A 17,242-nucleotide genomic window follows, 5' to 3' on the forward strand; every position below is an offset into this window, starting at 1 on the left:
ATCCTTCCTATGACCGGGATGAGGAGACACTCAGTGATTCGTCTAGAGAAATGCATGCACCAAGGTGACCTCACAAGGGTGGTAAACATATACGAGAGGGGCCTACTTCACTTGGCGAGTTGTAGACCTGTCCTCTTGCTGTCACATGATTTTAACACCAATATTGTTATCAATTCTGTGAGATGGTACAGAGAGTCTAGTACGATCATGAGTTGGCTAGGTTGTTTGTGCTCCATGTTCAAAATGGTCAAGTCATTCTAGCAGGTGTGACATTCACCTTCACACCAGAGACTATTTCTCTAGCAACTGGCATTCAAAATGTCAGTGAGCAGTGGAATAAAAGGTAGCAGATTAACAGAGAACATTAGGAACCTTACATCAAGGCTGGTTATCAAAGGCATCTCAATAAAGTTTTTCCCTTTCGCTATTTGAAAGACACTTATGCTCCCTTGATGAAACTCATAATTAAATATTTCAACTGTGAGGGCCGATTTTCTCACCTGTATGCCTATCACATCAGATTGTTGATGCACTTTACTATGGTGAGAATGATGAATCTCCCCTATTTTTTTTACCAGAACATTGAGAAGATGACCACCTTAGTGCACAGGAAGCCTTCTCAGCAGCAGTGTAACAACATATATTATTTTGCACTGATCAAAATTGTGGTCTTGCATCAGCTTGGTTTACAGAACATCTCATGTGAGGATTTCATTTCACATGAGGTATTCACAGGTCCTCAAGTACCCGCACTAGCATTTCATGAGAAAAGAGGACCTTCACATCGACAGGAGATTCATGAGACACAAAACGCTAGTGTGCCAGTGTTTGTCACCTACCAAAAGGGCACTAGAAGGTTGTTTGCAGCAGCAAAGCGAGTACTATCTCCACCCGGGGTGGAAAGGATCTCACTTCCTTCATTAGCAGAGTAGGTACAGGACAAGGGCAAGTGACCATTACATGATGAGGGGCATTCAGGACGGAAGGAGACAGATTTCATTCTTTTTGAGGATGATGACACCGATTTGGGTCCACAAAGCTTAAAGCTCAAGGAGATCATTCAGGAGCAACAAGCGGACATTAATGATTTGTCCCTCAACCTAGAAAGAGCCAAGCGGATAATAAAATATCTAGAGCAAAGAAACAAGTAGCTAGAGAATCAACAAACCATTATGGAGCTACAAAACATACGAGAAATATGACAAGCTACCAAGAGGAGGAAAGTCATGCTGACACCACTTGAAAAAGAAATCAATGCTGGTCATGAGTCTTGGCTTGAGAGGGCAAATATCCACTTGGAAAAGTTGTTTGAGAAGGCCATTAGGGAGAAAACTATGTTGAGGCATGTGGCCTACCACTACTTGGCGAGAAACAAAGTGTGCAAAGCAAGAATCACAAACTTGAAGGCCAAGTTGAAGAAAACATCAAGGAAGCGAAAAGAGAAAGATAGAATTTAGATCTTGACCAAGGCTTCCTTGGCCCAACACAACACTTAATGAAAAACACTCAGTCCAAATTTCAAGAAATTTGGGACACTTTTTGCAATTTTGAAAATTTTGGCCCAAAAAACAAGTTTTTCTGCTCGATGCGCCGCGCCAGTTGGCGCTCGCTTTTGATGGGGACCTCCTTTTGAGAAAAACTCAGGATTTTTGGATTTTTCATGGAAAATATTCATGCCCACAAATGGTCAAGAAATTTTGACAAGTTTTGAGCTTCCAAAATGGTCAAAAACACATCAAAAAATGACCTTTCTGCCCCTTTTTGGACACATAGGAAGCAATGTTGGGAGAACTCAGTTTCGGAGGGGCAAATGGAGGCCAAATTCAGAAATTTTACTTGTTCTAGAAAGTAGACAAGAATACCTTTCCAGAAAGCATACTTGTGGAAAATTTGGACACCGAAAAGGCCCACAAAATCAACTTCAAAAAGGTGCTACACATAGGGAAATCAGTGCGACGCATTGGAGGAATTTTGCTCATTTTGGCCAAAATACTCTATTTTTCGCCTAGTTTCTTGATAGCTTTACTTTTCTCCTTCTAATTGTAAAACTCATGATGTAATTTAATGTGACTTGATGGATTTTGATGTAATTATGCTAAATTTTCACTCATAGAGGTAGATTTATCCATGAAAAGGTAGTTTGCAACTGAATGAATCAGTTCCCTAGTTTTTAGAGGCAAGCTATTCTACTACCTACTTTTTAGTCCTCAGTTTAGAATTTGTTGGAATAGCTCCTAAAATTATGAGCTCAACCCCTAGACACTAGGATGAGTTGTTGTTTGCCTATATCTACTTGTTTTTCAGTCATTAGCATGGTTGGACTTTTTGGAAAGCTTGGAGCTTCATTGTATACTCATTTCAGCAGTTTGGCTAAGGAATAGACCAGGGTTTGCACCACTTTATGGGATTGATGTGGCATCTAGATTTGGTATTGTGTTTCCTTCTGTAATTATAAGTTTACGTGTGTTTTATGTATTCCATCATCTCTCTTTGCTTCATCTTAACCAAATCAAACAAGGATAAAGGTAGAATCCATTGAAATTGCAGTGCTCTACCTAGGGTTTTGTTTAGTTATTTATGTTTTCAATTGTTTGAAGAGAATCCCTGAGACTTTCTTGCCCTCTTCCACTCCTCACCTTTCTAAAGCTCTCTGTCTCATTCAATTTGAATTACCAAACCATTTTCCTACCTTGCCCCATAGAGATTTCTGCAAAATTGAGCCTCATTCCCCAAACCCAAATCTTCCTTTCACATTTGAGCCAACAAAACGTCATCAAATTTAATCAAACTCTTTTGCACACATACCTAGCCTAAAATCAGTCTTCACATCAGTCATCTCAAGCCTCATGATCATATTTTGCTGATATTGACAAGGAGAGAGCCCTCTCCCGACCTGGTAGGGCAAGCTACCAGGTTAAGTGGGGTTTGATGTTATCCTAGATCCTACCTTTCTCAGCCTGAGGTAGATTTAGGCTCTAATAATTTCCTTGATCCCATGAAGTAAAACTGATCTGATTCTTTATTTTCTCCTTGAAAAACTACCTTCAGCCTAGGAAGAGATGGACAAGTGTTAGTGGAATGGATTTTTTCACATATTACATAGGTCTTGATAGTATTCATTGGACATTCCTTCAATGACTACTTCTTTCTGCATTGAGGGTAGAAAATAGAAATGGCCTTCTCTTCTCCCATATGCTTCTATTTCACCTCTAAACCATCCAGCTATGAGGCTAGTGTGCTCAAGGTATCAGTTCTCAAGTTTTCCAAAACATTTCTCATTTCTACGTTCATATCTCCACCACTTGATGTCTTGAGGGTTCAGGTCCCCTGCTTCTGCCTCACATCTCCTTGCGACCACTTAATGCACAATTCATAGATGGTGTCAAAATCCTCCTTTGATATGTCTCCCTTTCCTACTACGTTCAAAAGTTCCAAATATTCCTCCCTTTGTGCCCAACGAAAAATTATTTTCAAGTTGTCCTTGTCGAGACCGCAGTGGCCTGATCTCTGCAAACCATATTGGAAACGTTCCAAAAGTCCTCCATGTTCTCATCCTCTTTCTACATAATATTAAATATTTCTTCCTTAACATATCGGGAATTGCAGTAGTCGTGATACTTTTTCCGGAAAACTGTCTTCATATCATCCCATGTAGTAATAGGTTTCCCTCCTAAACCCATGAACCATCTCAAAGTGGCTCCCTTCAAAGTGGTGGGGAATATCTTCAATTTATATGCATCAAAAATATAGTCATACCCCTGGTAGATAGTGTCAAATTCAAACAGGATGGTGTGTGGATCTTCAGAATAAATACCATGAAAATTAGGTAATGTTATTAGAGGAATAGGCTTCATAGGTGCATCACCCCTAAAATCACCAACTAGGAACTCGATCGAAGAAGTTCTGGGAGACATGAATATCTTCCAATATTCACTTGAAATCTCAATAGGTTCTATTTGTTCTTTAATGTGTCGTTGAGTCTATTTAACAACACTTCGTTGATAAAATGGTGTAGTGAATTCCCTTAAGTCTTATTCTTCTTCTGAAATCACAATGTTCAGTTCTCCTAATCCTCTACTTACTACATCTTCTTCCTTGAATTGTGCTTTTGTTATTGGGGGAGGTTCTAGATGTGAAACTGACTACCCTCTAGATCTTGTATGAGATCACCTGAACAGTAGCTCACAATGATGCTCCTATTTCAACTCTTGAAATGATTTCTTGGATTTAGGTATTTATTCCTAGATATTTCATTCCTCTTTTGGAGTGTCTTCCTCTGCCCCTTTTATTTGTATATATGTTCATGAAATAAGAAAATAAAAGGAAAACATTCAAATATATTGAAATCTCATGAGTTGGATCAAGGTGAAAATCTCCCTCCCCAGGAGGAGAGTGTCACTGCTAAAAAGAAAGTAAAAGAAGGAAACCAAACCAACCACAAAATTCTAAGCTTGGGAGATGAAACAAGGTGAAAAAAAACTTCCCTTCCTAGGATGAGAGAATGGTTCTTATGAAAGAAATAAAAAATCTAATGCTCAATACCTGGAGCAGGGTGAAAAAATTCCCTCCCCAAGATGACAGAATAGTCCTATGGTCAATACTAGTTGTACTTTCGTGCCTTCAATAACCTCCCTAGAAACGACGCTAAAATGTTGGTGTTCAGATATGTATCATGCAATCCACCCAATTCCACATTAATTGTCAACTTGGGGCTCAACTAATTATTTTAAGGCTATCATGCAAGGTATATGCAAGCCACAAGTTCCCTACCCAACATTGAACATTCAATCATAACATAACAATGTGTAACAACAAGTTATAACTATAACAATAGATAAAAGTAACAACAAGTTAAGACTCATAGCAACACACTAAAATCATTACACAACAAAGAGATAACGCAACAAAAAATAAAAATACACACACATCTAATCCAACAACGTCTAGTCAAGAGATTGGTCCCAACTCCCTGATCAGGGTTGTGGAAAGACTGAGATCTATAAAATACTCAAAGGATCAACAATTTTATTAATCAAAATATCATTACATAGGTCCATTACTACAACTCAAAAATATCGTATATCTCCTAGCAATTTCTTTTGCAGCCTCATAATCACTACTTATACATTTCTTAATCAACTTACAGTGCCTAATATTATGATAGATGTATCCCTGCAAATACATAGAGGTTTCTTGAAATACAACATAATTCAAATATAGAACTTGTGTTGGTAAATAGGTTGATCCACCATTGCAGCTCATATCCAAAGATAGCGCTGCGAGCTAAATGGTCATCATATGATGAATCATTCCTTTGATCACCACTCCTCCAAATCTGCATGAAAACATAAGTTAATAAGTCATTTTAAGCAATAATCCCCTATGACTATGCTTCAATGATTATCATTTAGAAAATACAAGATAATAGGTGTACCTTTGCTTTTTACAATGAAAATTGACCAACAAGGGCATGAAATGAGTTCAGGAAAGGGATATAATTGTAGGTAAAAATAGGAAAAATTAGCAACCAACAACTTTCAAGCCTGTAATACTGCCAAGTGATGGGGAGATGGAAGATTACAATTTGGGGACTAAAGATAATCCAAAATTGGTGAAATTTTCTAACACTTTGAAGACAAAGCAGAAGCCGAACTATGTAGAATTGTCGAAGGAGTTTTCAAATGTATTTTCCTAGAGCTATGAATATTTAAAAGTATATGACAAGACTGTCATCTAGCACAATATTCCACTTAAATAAAATTAGAATCCGTTCAAACAAAAGTTAATAATAATTAATCCAAAGTTGTTGTTGTTGATTGAATAGGAGGTTATGAGCCTGTTGATTGCAAAGATCATCATCCCTCTAATATTTTCAAATTGTATAGCTAACTTGTTACTAGTGAGGAAAAAGAGTCGGGAGATCTGACTGTGCATGTACTTTAGTATTTGAATAATTTTTCATTGATGGGTAATTATCCTTTTCCCAAGATGGATCACATTTTACAGAAATTGGTTGGCTCTGAAAGGAGTTCTATGCTTCATGGATATTTCAAATTCAATCAAAAACTAAGTAATCCAAAATATCAAGATAAGACTACTTTCACCATGTCATGAGGTATTTATGTACTAAAAGATGCCATTCAAACTCTTGAATGTTGGAACCACCTTCAGAAGAGAGATTGATATAACTTTTGCTGATGAAAGAGATAAGTTTGTTTAAATTAACTTAGATGATATTGCAATTTTTCAAAATATAAATATGTTCATTTAAAACATTTGAGGATAGTTTACACTAAGTGATCAAAGTTAATAATTTCCTTAAATCCAAAGAAATCTCATTTCACCATGATGTAAGGGAATCTGTTGGGCCATATAGTATCAAAGGAGGGAATTCATATTGACTCTAGCCGAATAACAAATATGCAAAGAATTTAACAACTAAGAAAGAAGAAAGAAATACAATCATTTCTAGGTAAAGTAAATTTTGTGCGCATATTTATCCCTAATTTTACTGAAATTATGAACGTGATATCAAGCATGCTAAAGAAAGGAAATGATATTAAATGGACTAAACTAGCAAAGGAATCATTTGATTACATTAATAATTATTTAGGTAAGTTCATTTACTCATTAGTCTTGATTTTTCTAAAGAATATTTTATTTTTTCATTTGCTTCTGAAAAAACCATTTTTGTTGTTTTACTTGAGAAGAATGTAGAAGGATAGGAATAATCCATTATTGAGAGATGCTAAACTAAAATACAAAATAATGGATAAACGGGCATATGCTTCGATTAAATCACTGAAGGATTTTAGGGTCTTTATACTTCATTCTCACATAATTTCCTATGTACCAAATGCTACAATAAAACATATTTCTATCAACCTGATAGTGATGGTAGAAGGGGCAAGTAGATTTCCAGAATGTTGGAATTTGATTTAGAAATCAATCCCACCAAACTAATCAAGGGACAAGGCTTAGCTAATTGATGACTAAAACCAATCTTAAAACTTTTGGTATCAATATGATTATGGATTTATCAGATCTATCAAGGAATGAATCAATGGTAAGAGTGAATGACAACTTCAGAGATTGTTCATATTATATTGATATCACTTACATATTTCAAAGTCTAAAGGTGCCACCAGTGAAAAATAAAACTTCGGCCTATTTTTTAAGGCTTAAATATGTTAAATACTATCTTCTGGATGGTTATTTATTCTGGAAAGATCCACAAGTTATTTTACTGAATTGTCTATTAGAATATGAAGCTAAAAAAATGATCAAAGAATTCCATGGAGTCTGTCGAGGTCACCATTACAGCAAAGCCACTATTGACAAAAATTTAAGAGCTAGATTTTATTAGCCTACGATCTTTTCTGATGTTTGAAAAGAAGTTTAGCATGCCATAAATGTCCATTGTTTAAGGGAAAAGATAAGTTGATGTCTTTATCATTAAAGCCTATTTCTGTAGAAGCTTCTTTCCCTCTCCTTGATGACAGAAACAAGATTTTGAAGAATGGAAATTAGACTTTCTTTTCTTGAGGTCCAATATATCACATTGGTCTTAGTGGACATTAATCATCATCATTCTTAGCTGCAATGGAGCCTTGACTTCACAGGCGGGATTCACTTGACATATTTAACACAACACAAGTGGATTTTAAGAGAGATGAATTACTTTACCTATTGGGTTGAGGCCCTCCCAAGAAGGGAAGCTACTCATCTCACTATTATATAGTTTTTAGAAAACATCCTTTCAAGATCTGGTAGTCCAAAAATAATTATTATTGATAATGCTCAATGTTTTAAATCCAAAAGACTAATAAGATTTTGTGATGAGTATCATATAAATATTAGTCACTCCATAGCCTATTACCCTCAAGGTAATGAACTGTCTGAGTCATCAAACAAAAGGCTTATCAAGATCATCAAAAAATTGTTAGAAGATAATAAGAAAAATTGGCATACAGAGCTCAATTTTCTTTCCTGGGTAGATAGGATCAGTACAAAGAGGTCAATAAGTACCACTTCTTTTCAATTAGTATATGATGTTGATACAACATTCCTGATTTCAATAGGGATACCAGTTATGAGGTAGTTATAGGAAGTAGCAGAGGAGCCAAATCATCTGTAAATGAGAATAAATCAGTTGATAAAGGTACAAGAGAATAGAGAAAGGATGTATGAACAGGCTCAGATTTCTAGACTAAAGTCCAGAATGTATTTGATAAGAAGACTAAGGAATATGATTTTAAATGCTTGGACTTAGTTTTGAAATGGGATGCTTGCATTGAAGATAAAGGTAACCATGGAAAGTTCAACAATATTTGGAAGGGTACATATCAAATTGCAGCTTTTGTGGCAAGAATAACATTATTTTAGAATATTTGAAACGAGATTTATTACCTCCAGGTCTAGCCAATGACCAGTTTCTGAAATAGTATATCTCCTGAAAAATAACATTTCACCTTTTCATTTTAAATATCCACATTATTTGCAAACACATGTAGGTGTGGACAAGCATTTTGAAGAGCTTGAACCCTGAGGAGAATACCCTAAGGTTTTGATAAATGTTTATGAGAGAATGAAATTATTTTACATCTGTTTTGTTATTTTTCACATCCCAATAGAGTCTCTAAAAAAGAAAATAGTTTTCAAAAATGGTTTTCATATTTAATGTTAGTCAAAGTATTTCTTTAAGAAAACATGCTATAATAAATAAACCTCTCGTCTATGATGTACTTGTTGCCATCGATGATAGACAACATCCCCGTGGAGCTAGCTCTTATCATTGGTTAAGTTGGAAAATTTTTAAATGCTGATGATCAACCTCATAAATGGGTAATTATATGGGCTCATTTTACCTCCTAAGCTAGTCAAATCAACCATTCTCTTAGCTTATTGTATGATTTCCTGATTATATTTATGCTTATAGGGTGAGTTGAGTTAGTTATTATGTCATGTGGTCTAACATATATTTAATGCAAATTATTGATGGATTTCGAGGTCAAAGTCAAGGATCTAGTGGTCAAACTATAGGAATAGCTTGAAGTAGATAGAGGAGCGAATGCGCCTCATTAATTTCTCCTCACTTCAAATTCCCCTTCATTCAACTCAGAGTACAAGCAGCCAAATCATGCACTAGAAGGTAGCCGAGCAAGTGGAAGATGATTGATAGTTATCACAAGTTTTGGGAGCCAAGCCTCCATGATTTTAAGGAATTTGTTGGTAGCTTCAGATATATAAGTAGAGAGGCCTAGGGCCTCACTAGGGTCGACTTTTGTTTTCATCTGTAAACTCTACTCAAACTTCAAGCTTACTATTTTATGACAATTTTATGTATTCTTGCTATTTTTTTATAATGAAGATGGAATCCTTTTTGAGCTACCACTGAGTTAGCTTAGAGGGTTGAAGCTCTTGGGTTAGGGTCCAATCCAAGCAACCAAGCTTCTCTTTACTTTTATTTGTATGCTTTACTTCAATTTGTAGATTAGTTTGCTGTGAGATGTATTTCTCTTATGGTTAAGAATAGGTTGCTTTTGATGATTTAGTAGCTTCCTTCCATTTGTGCTTTCTATAGCAGTTTAAGAAGTGATTAGAAAAGATTCAAAAGGCTAGCAACAGTTCCTTCACCTCTCTTCCTCCCTCTAGGACAATGATTTGAGGCAAAGATACTCTTGTTGCTCTAAAAACACAGATTTTCCTCATTCATAGGACTTCTAGTGTTTGCAACTCTCTAGTAGGTTGATAGTCTAGTTTTGCTTTTCTTTAGACCTTCTTTATCATGTTCACTTCCTAATTTTCAATTCCTTTTGCATGCTTTCCTTTCTTACAACATTTCCCAAAATTTCCTTCTATACATCATAGTTTAGGCCATTTTAATGCAAAGCTCTGTTTTTACTAGGATGCACTCATTTCATTGGTTGTTTGATTTTCTTGGTTCACTGTCAGTTTCTATGTAGAAAATCTCTTCCACCAGTAGTCCAGCTTACCACCAGCCACACCCTCCATCTGATCCATGCCCTACAGGTCTCCCAAACCTCACCTCAATTCTGCCTTAGTTTCCTTCATTTTTCATAGAGCTTCTTCCTCTCTCCTTGAGCAAACCCAATTATCTTTCTCTCTCCTATTCATTCATGGTAGACCTTAGGCACCCTAACACCTCATTCAACCCTTCAACCACCTTTTCCACCCACTCTCACACCCTAAAAATAGCAAAAATTTCTCTTGGCCTCCTCTTGTAGGCCCCTTGTAGTTTCCCTGTTTTCCTCCTATAGTTTTCCTGTGTCCTCCTGTAGTTTTTCCTGCAGGCTTTCTTTTGAACGCCGAGTGCGGGAAAAGCCTCCAAAAGGCCACCTAGGACCTCCTAGCACCCATCCACACCATCCTACATCCTTCCAAGCTCCAAAACTACCCTCTAACGTCACCTGTTCGCTGCCATACTCACACACAATAAATTAGATGCATGTTAAATTCACATAAAAACACATAAAAAACCAAAAAAATGTTTTTTTCTTATTTACTTCTAGAAATAGCATGGATAGATGTTGTTTACTTCCTTGAGTAGGTAATGACATTTATTTCATGGTTTTCATAGTTCTTTTGGCAAAAATAGAATTAGCTTGTTAATTAGGGTTTACTAGGTTTTGCTTTACATTCCAATCTTTCTCCTTTCTGCAGTTAGAATAGCATCTCTAGAGTAATCTTTCTTTACTTTCATCACACATAGAGCTTCTTCTAAAATCTATAGAATTTTGCTTGAGTTCCTAGTGATCTCATGTCGGCTGACCAAGTGACAACCTGTGGTGAGAACTAGTACTTGTGCATATAGCACTGATGCTCCCAAGTTTGTTACAAACTACTGGGTTGATAAATGTAAAGTTGGTAGCCCAGGAGTTGCAACATTATTGCTGTAATTTTGGTGCTCGCCACTTTTGGCACCATTGCCAGGGAAGAGTTAGGGTATTTTTTGATCACTGCTTTAGGGTATTTTTTGATCACTGCTTTCTTCTATTTGCTATTGCAACATTCTGCTAATAGTTTATTTCGGCAAAAGTAGACTACCCATTTCTTTTCTTTCAGTTCTTCATTTCCCTGCTTTCCTTTTCAATTCTGCAAATTTCCATTCAGCAAGTTCATTTCAGCTAGTTGCAATTTGTTTTTTTCAATCACAATTTCAGTTTCTGTAGGTACTTTCAGTGTGGGGAAAAAGAAACAAAAAACCAACCAAAAATATTTCCTTTCATGCCTTGTAGGAGTAGAGATAACTTAGGAAAATTTTTTCCCAACACTACCACTGATTCACAAAGCCAACCTTCTCTTTTCTTCGGTGAATGCAATCAAGAAGAAACCTTATGTGAACATCAAGACATATTTGAAGAACGTATAAGGGAAGAAGAAGAAGAAAACATTCCTCCAGAGCCAATGGCTGAAAACAGAAATGCTAGGGGAAATGGAGAGAGAATAGAGAGTACCTTCCCCATTCGAGAGACCAATGGGGACACCAAAATGAAGAATATAAGTCCTTCAACCCTACCTCACTTCCATGGTCTAACTAGAAAAGATCCCGACACCTTATTGTTCGATTTTGTTGTCATCTGTCGAATTTATGACTATGCAGAAGACGATAAAAAGTTGAAACTGTTCCTTTCTACTCTCTAGGACGCAGCACTGTGTTGGTTCACAACTTGGGCTCAGATGTAGCAGGCCTTTAATAAAAAGTATTGAGACTATTGTAGGTCAAACGATACTAAAGAAGAAATATTCTGAATGACCATAGGAAGTGATGAGTCCCTAGAATACTATGAAGAGAGGTTCCAGCTCAGTTACAAAAGGGCCAGGTGTACACTTGACCCTGAATCTCTGAAGTTGGTCCTGCTCAGGGGAATCCAGGAAGACCTTTTAGAAACCCTCCATCTACTGGCCGGGGGAGACATCTACCAACTATCCTATGAGGACATAAAGACTAATTTTAGAAACCATTCTAGAATAGCCAGAAAGAAAGGTAGGGGGTGTCAACCCATAGCCAGTACCTCTTCTTCCAATTCGTCCATTAAAGGTGAAATTGGAAACATGCTAGAAGACTTTAACAGTGAGATGCTGCAAACTCTTTCCATGCAAATGGATACCTTACATATCAAAAGAAGACAAGAGGAAGTGGAGAGGGCTTTGGTAATCTTTTGTCCTAGTTGCACCAGGAGGCACCCTAGGAATGAATGCTCACTGAACTCTATAGAGGTTTGTTCAGTCTGTGAAGAAGATCATTTTATAGATAGGTGCCCTTCCTTGCCTGGACTTAAAGCTGTATACCAAGAGGCTGAAGGAGTCACTGAACAAATCTATTACATAAACCAAAGGAGGCCACATGGACCTAGACCATACCAGCAGAGGATGCAAGGGACATCTCAGGCATTTTATAACCCCAACCAAGTCACCTCCATGCGTTATTGGGGCCCCCCTACTCATCCTTCCTAGTGCACGCCTCTGCCTTGGTCCTTCACATCTCAATATCATGCCCAACCAGCCACCCATTCATTTCAATCCTATGCTCAGCCGCAACCTTAGTGGAATGCACCTCATCAGGGGTGGAGGCCCCAATAGAACTCTCCTCCCGCTATTCTGCCTCCACCACCTACCCAACCAAAACCATTACCTTATGCTCCACCAAGGCAACCCCAAATTCATGCCCATCCAAATCCAAACACGAACAACAGACAGGCTCAACAAGTGTATAGTGGGGAACCATCATGCCCAACTTATGCTGTGGAGATTCAAGAAATTAACTTGTGATTTGAGAAAGTTCTCCCATATAGCCAACCTCCACCCAGGGAGGTTGAGGAAGATAAAGAGGAAATCAAACATAAAGCAAATCCACCCTTTCCTGAGATACTATCCATGACAATCTAGGCTACCCCAGAGGAGACTAAAATCCTAGGAGAATTGAAACATTTATGTGTGAAGATACCACTTCTCTAAGCCATAAAGCATGTGTCTATATACAATAGGTTGATCAAAGAGAAATTCTTTAGGCATCCAGGAAGGCACAAGAGAGATGCCCCAACCATCAATGTCATAGGACAACTGTCCGACTTGATGTTGGGGCAGATAATTTGTCGAAGATATCTGGACCCTGGAATCCTAGTAGTTGATGTCCACATCAATGGCACAATAGTCCCACATACCTTGATTGATCTGGGAGCTGCCATTAATGTGATGACAAAGGACACAATGCTCAAACATAACCTCCAAGGTTCCTTGAGGAAGACTGTGACAGTGCTACAGCTAGCAAACCGCTCCACAGTGACCCCTAAGGGGATTATGGAAGATGTGATGGTCTACATTGATTCTTGGGAGTACCCTACTTATTTCTTAGTTCTCTAGCCAAAGGAAAAGCTCACTCGGTATCCTCTCATTCTGGGAAGACCGTGGTTGGCTATAGCTGATGCCTACATTAGCTGCCGAGCTGGGAACATGACCATAAACAATAGGCACATGTCTGGGCAATTAATCCTATATCCTCATGCCCAACCCTTTCTAGAACATGATCTACCTCTCTGGTTGGATGAGGAGGATGAGGATGAAGTTTATTCTACACCACATTGTACATTAGAAATCGCCATGGGGGGAAAACCGCAATATGAGGATGATATGATTGAAAATTTGATTCAAAATCCACCTCCTAGTGTATCACCATTAGAAGACATAGTAAGAGAAACCCAAAACAACCCCTAAAATAATATCTATGTGGTCGACCCCACTTCTCTCCGTGTTAAAAATATAGAGTTCAGCCCAGAAAGAACATTGAAAATCAATCCATCCCTATCTACTTCCCAGGAGAAGAAGCTATGAAGCATACTGAGAAAACATCTAGATTCCTACGCCTGGAGTTATAAGGAGATGAAGGGAGTGCACCCTTCAGTATGTACTCATCATATATACATCAAGGAATATTACAAGCCAGTCAGGCAACATCAGAGGAGGATGAACCCAACACTTAAATATATTGTTTAGGAAGAACTGCAGAAATTACTTGATGCAAGATTCATCTATCCCATCTCTGACAGTGAATGGGTCTCTCCTTTGGTGCTAGTGCAAAAGAAAAATGGTAAGTGGAGAATCTATGTCAACTATTGGGAATTGAACAAAGCCACTAGAAATGACCATTTTCCTTTACCTTTCATAGATCAAGTGTTAGACGGTCTGGCAGGGAAAATGATTTTTTACTTCCTAGATGGGTTTAGCGTGTACAATCATATTCAAATCAGCCTGGAAGACAAAGATAAGACCACTTTCACTTGTACTTGGGGTACCTTTGCATACTAGGTCCTTCCTTTTGGATTGTGCAATGATCTAGCCACTTTCCGAAGAGCGGTATTGAGTATATTTTCTAAACTGGTTCATGATGCCATATAAATATACATGGATGATTTTACTCCTTATGCATCTGACTTTCAGGAAGCTTTATCTAACCTAAGAAAAGTTCTAGATAAGTGTATTGAGATGAACCTGTCCCTCAGTCTGGAAAAATGTGAATTTTTGATGACTGAAGGGATTGTGCTAGGTCATGTAATATCTCAGCAAGGACTGCAGGTGGACCCCAACAAAATTGCCATCATCCAAAGGGTCCCACCTCCTCAAAAGGTGAAAGATATCAGAAGCTTCCTAGGGTTAGCTAGTTATTATAAGAGATTCATTAAAGACTTCAGCAAGTTAGCCTCTCCTTTGTTTGGCCTCCTAGGCAAAGATGTTGAGTTCATATGGTCTGAAAATTGTCAAGAAGCCCTAGATACCTTGAAGAGCAAGCTAGTGACTGCCCCAATTCTCAGAGGCCCAAACTGGGCCCTACCCTTTCACATTCACACAGATGCCACAAACAAAGCAATAGGAGTAGCCTTAGGAAAAATTGATGGAAATTTACCATATGCCATATACTTTATAAGCAAAAACTTGTCAAAGGCAGAGTTAAACTATACAGTGACTGAGAAGGAACTCCTAGCTGTCGTGCATTCCTTAAACAAATTTAGAGATTATATCATAGGATATCAAACCTTTATGCACATTGATCATGTTGCAATTAGATACTTAATGAAAAAACCATATGTAAATGCTCACATTATTAGATGGTTTCTTTTACTACAGTAGTTTGATCTGACCATTATTGATAAGCCTGGTAAAGAGAATGTTGTTGCTGACTTTTTGTCTAGAGTAAATTTGCCTGCAGTTGGAGAAGGAATGGTGGATGACCAAATGCCAGATGAACACCTATTTTCTATATCAGTACTCTCTCCATGGTTTTCTGATATAGTAAACTACTTGGTTTCAACACAGTTCCCACCACACCTATCCTTAAAAGAGAAGAGAAAGATAGTAAGGAAAAGCACCCCTTTCACCTGGATTGGAGGCAATCTCTTCAAACATGGCCCAGATCAAATCTTGAGAAGATGTGCTAGGGAGGAGGAAGTCTTTGACATCCTCCTGAACTATCATGACAAGCCTTGTGGAGGTCATTTTGCAGTGAAAAGAACTACCTTCAAGATATTGCAAGCAGGCTACTATTGGCCCACCCTTCATCAGGATGTGAGGAGATACAAAAACCAGTGTGATCGGTGTCATAGGATGGGGAAACCCACTACAAAGGATGAAATTCCCATGCAACCTCAAGTGACCTTTGAGCCATTTGAGAAGTGGGGAATGGACTTTGTGGGGCTTATCAACCCCCCTTCAAAGCAAAAGCAGTACATCATTGTGTTCATTGACTACCTGACAAGGAGGGCGGTGACAAAAGAAATCAAAGTAGTGATAGAGGAAAAAGTAGCTGAGTTTTTGAGGGAAAATATATTCTGGAAGTTCAAGTATCCGAGAGAGTTGGTCATAGATCAAGGAAGTTAGTTCACTTCCAACTTGATTGAAGACCTGCTCACACATCATAAGATCAAGCACAGGACTTCCAATCCTTACAATCCACAAGCCAATGGGCAAGTGGAGGTCACTAAGAGGGCATTGGAAGGGATCCTAACCAAGGTAGTGAGCAGCAGCAGAAAAGACTAGGTGGACAAATTAGTTGAGGCCACTTGGGCCTACCACACAACATGGGAGACCACCACCAGACTCACACCCTGTGAACTGGTTTATGGGAAGAAGGTTTTGCTGTCAATAGAGTCTGATTTCAATACCCTAAGGATGGGAACTCACCTGGACCTAGACCACATCCATGCACAGAAGGAGAGATTACTTGAGTTCAATGGATTGGATGAATATAGATTACAAGCCCTTCTCCATATAGAGGTCATTCAGCTTCAGAGAAAGATATGGCATGACATAAATATTAGGGAGAAGCAATTCCAAGAGGGAGATTGGGCACTACTCTATGATTCAAGATATAAGGATATCAAAGGCAATTTGAGGATAAGATGGATGGGACTCTACACTGTGGAGAAATGTAGTGAAAATGGTTCAGTTTTGATCAAAACCATTGATGATGAAACCATCCCCATCCTTGTCAATGGACATCGGCTGAAAGTCTAAAAGAAACCCCTCTCCGAGTGAGAGCTTATTGAATATTTGAATAAAAGAGTGATGGTAGTGAAGCATGTCTTAGCTTCCACTTCACCCACTCACTGAAGAAAAAAGAGAAAAAATAAGGACTCAAGTGAAAACCTCCATGAGGCGCTTGAGTCCCATCATTAGGTTGAAAGCCTCTTCTGAGGTGGCCCAGTGATGTCAAAAAAAAAGGGAAAAGAATAAGATCCCTTGGTAAAAACCTCCCTTGGAGGTACCCAGCATAGGGAATTAAGGGGAAAACCTCTTTGAGGTGCCCTAGTTGTTTTCAAAAGAAAAAAAAAAGAGAGAAAGAAAAAATGAATTTTTATTTCATTGCAGGTTTGCAGGAGGACTATAGGGAGCAGAAGAAGGTGCCAAGGGTAACTCAACATTCATACCAGCATCCATCTCATATTCTCCACACCTTCCTCCATCATTTTTGGCATCTCTTTCACCCCACTGTACCTCTCCTTCCAAAACTATGCTTTCTACAGTAGGCTCCTGTAGCAATTACAGAGAACCAAAAGTGTCTACAGGAGGTAGTTTGAGGGATAATAAAAGCTTCATGAGGAACCTATAATCCCTCTTACCATATTCAAATCTCCTTTCCATCATTTCCAAGCTTGCATCACACTCCAAGTATCATTATTATTATTTTTTTCCTTTCCAAGAAAAAACACAGAAAAATAGCTTTTCAGTT

Source organism: Pinus tabuliformis, chromosome 6, assembly GCF_031772625.1.
Source record: "Pinus tabuliformis cultivar Carrire ecotype Pingquan chromosome 6, CPIR1, whole genome shotgun sequence".
In the NCBI taxonomy this organism is placed as follows: Eukaryota; Viridiplantae; Streptophyta; class Pinopsida; order Pinales; family Pinaceae; genus Pinus; species Pinus tabuliformis.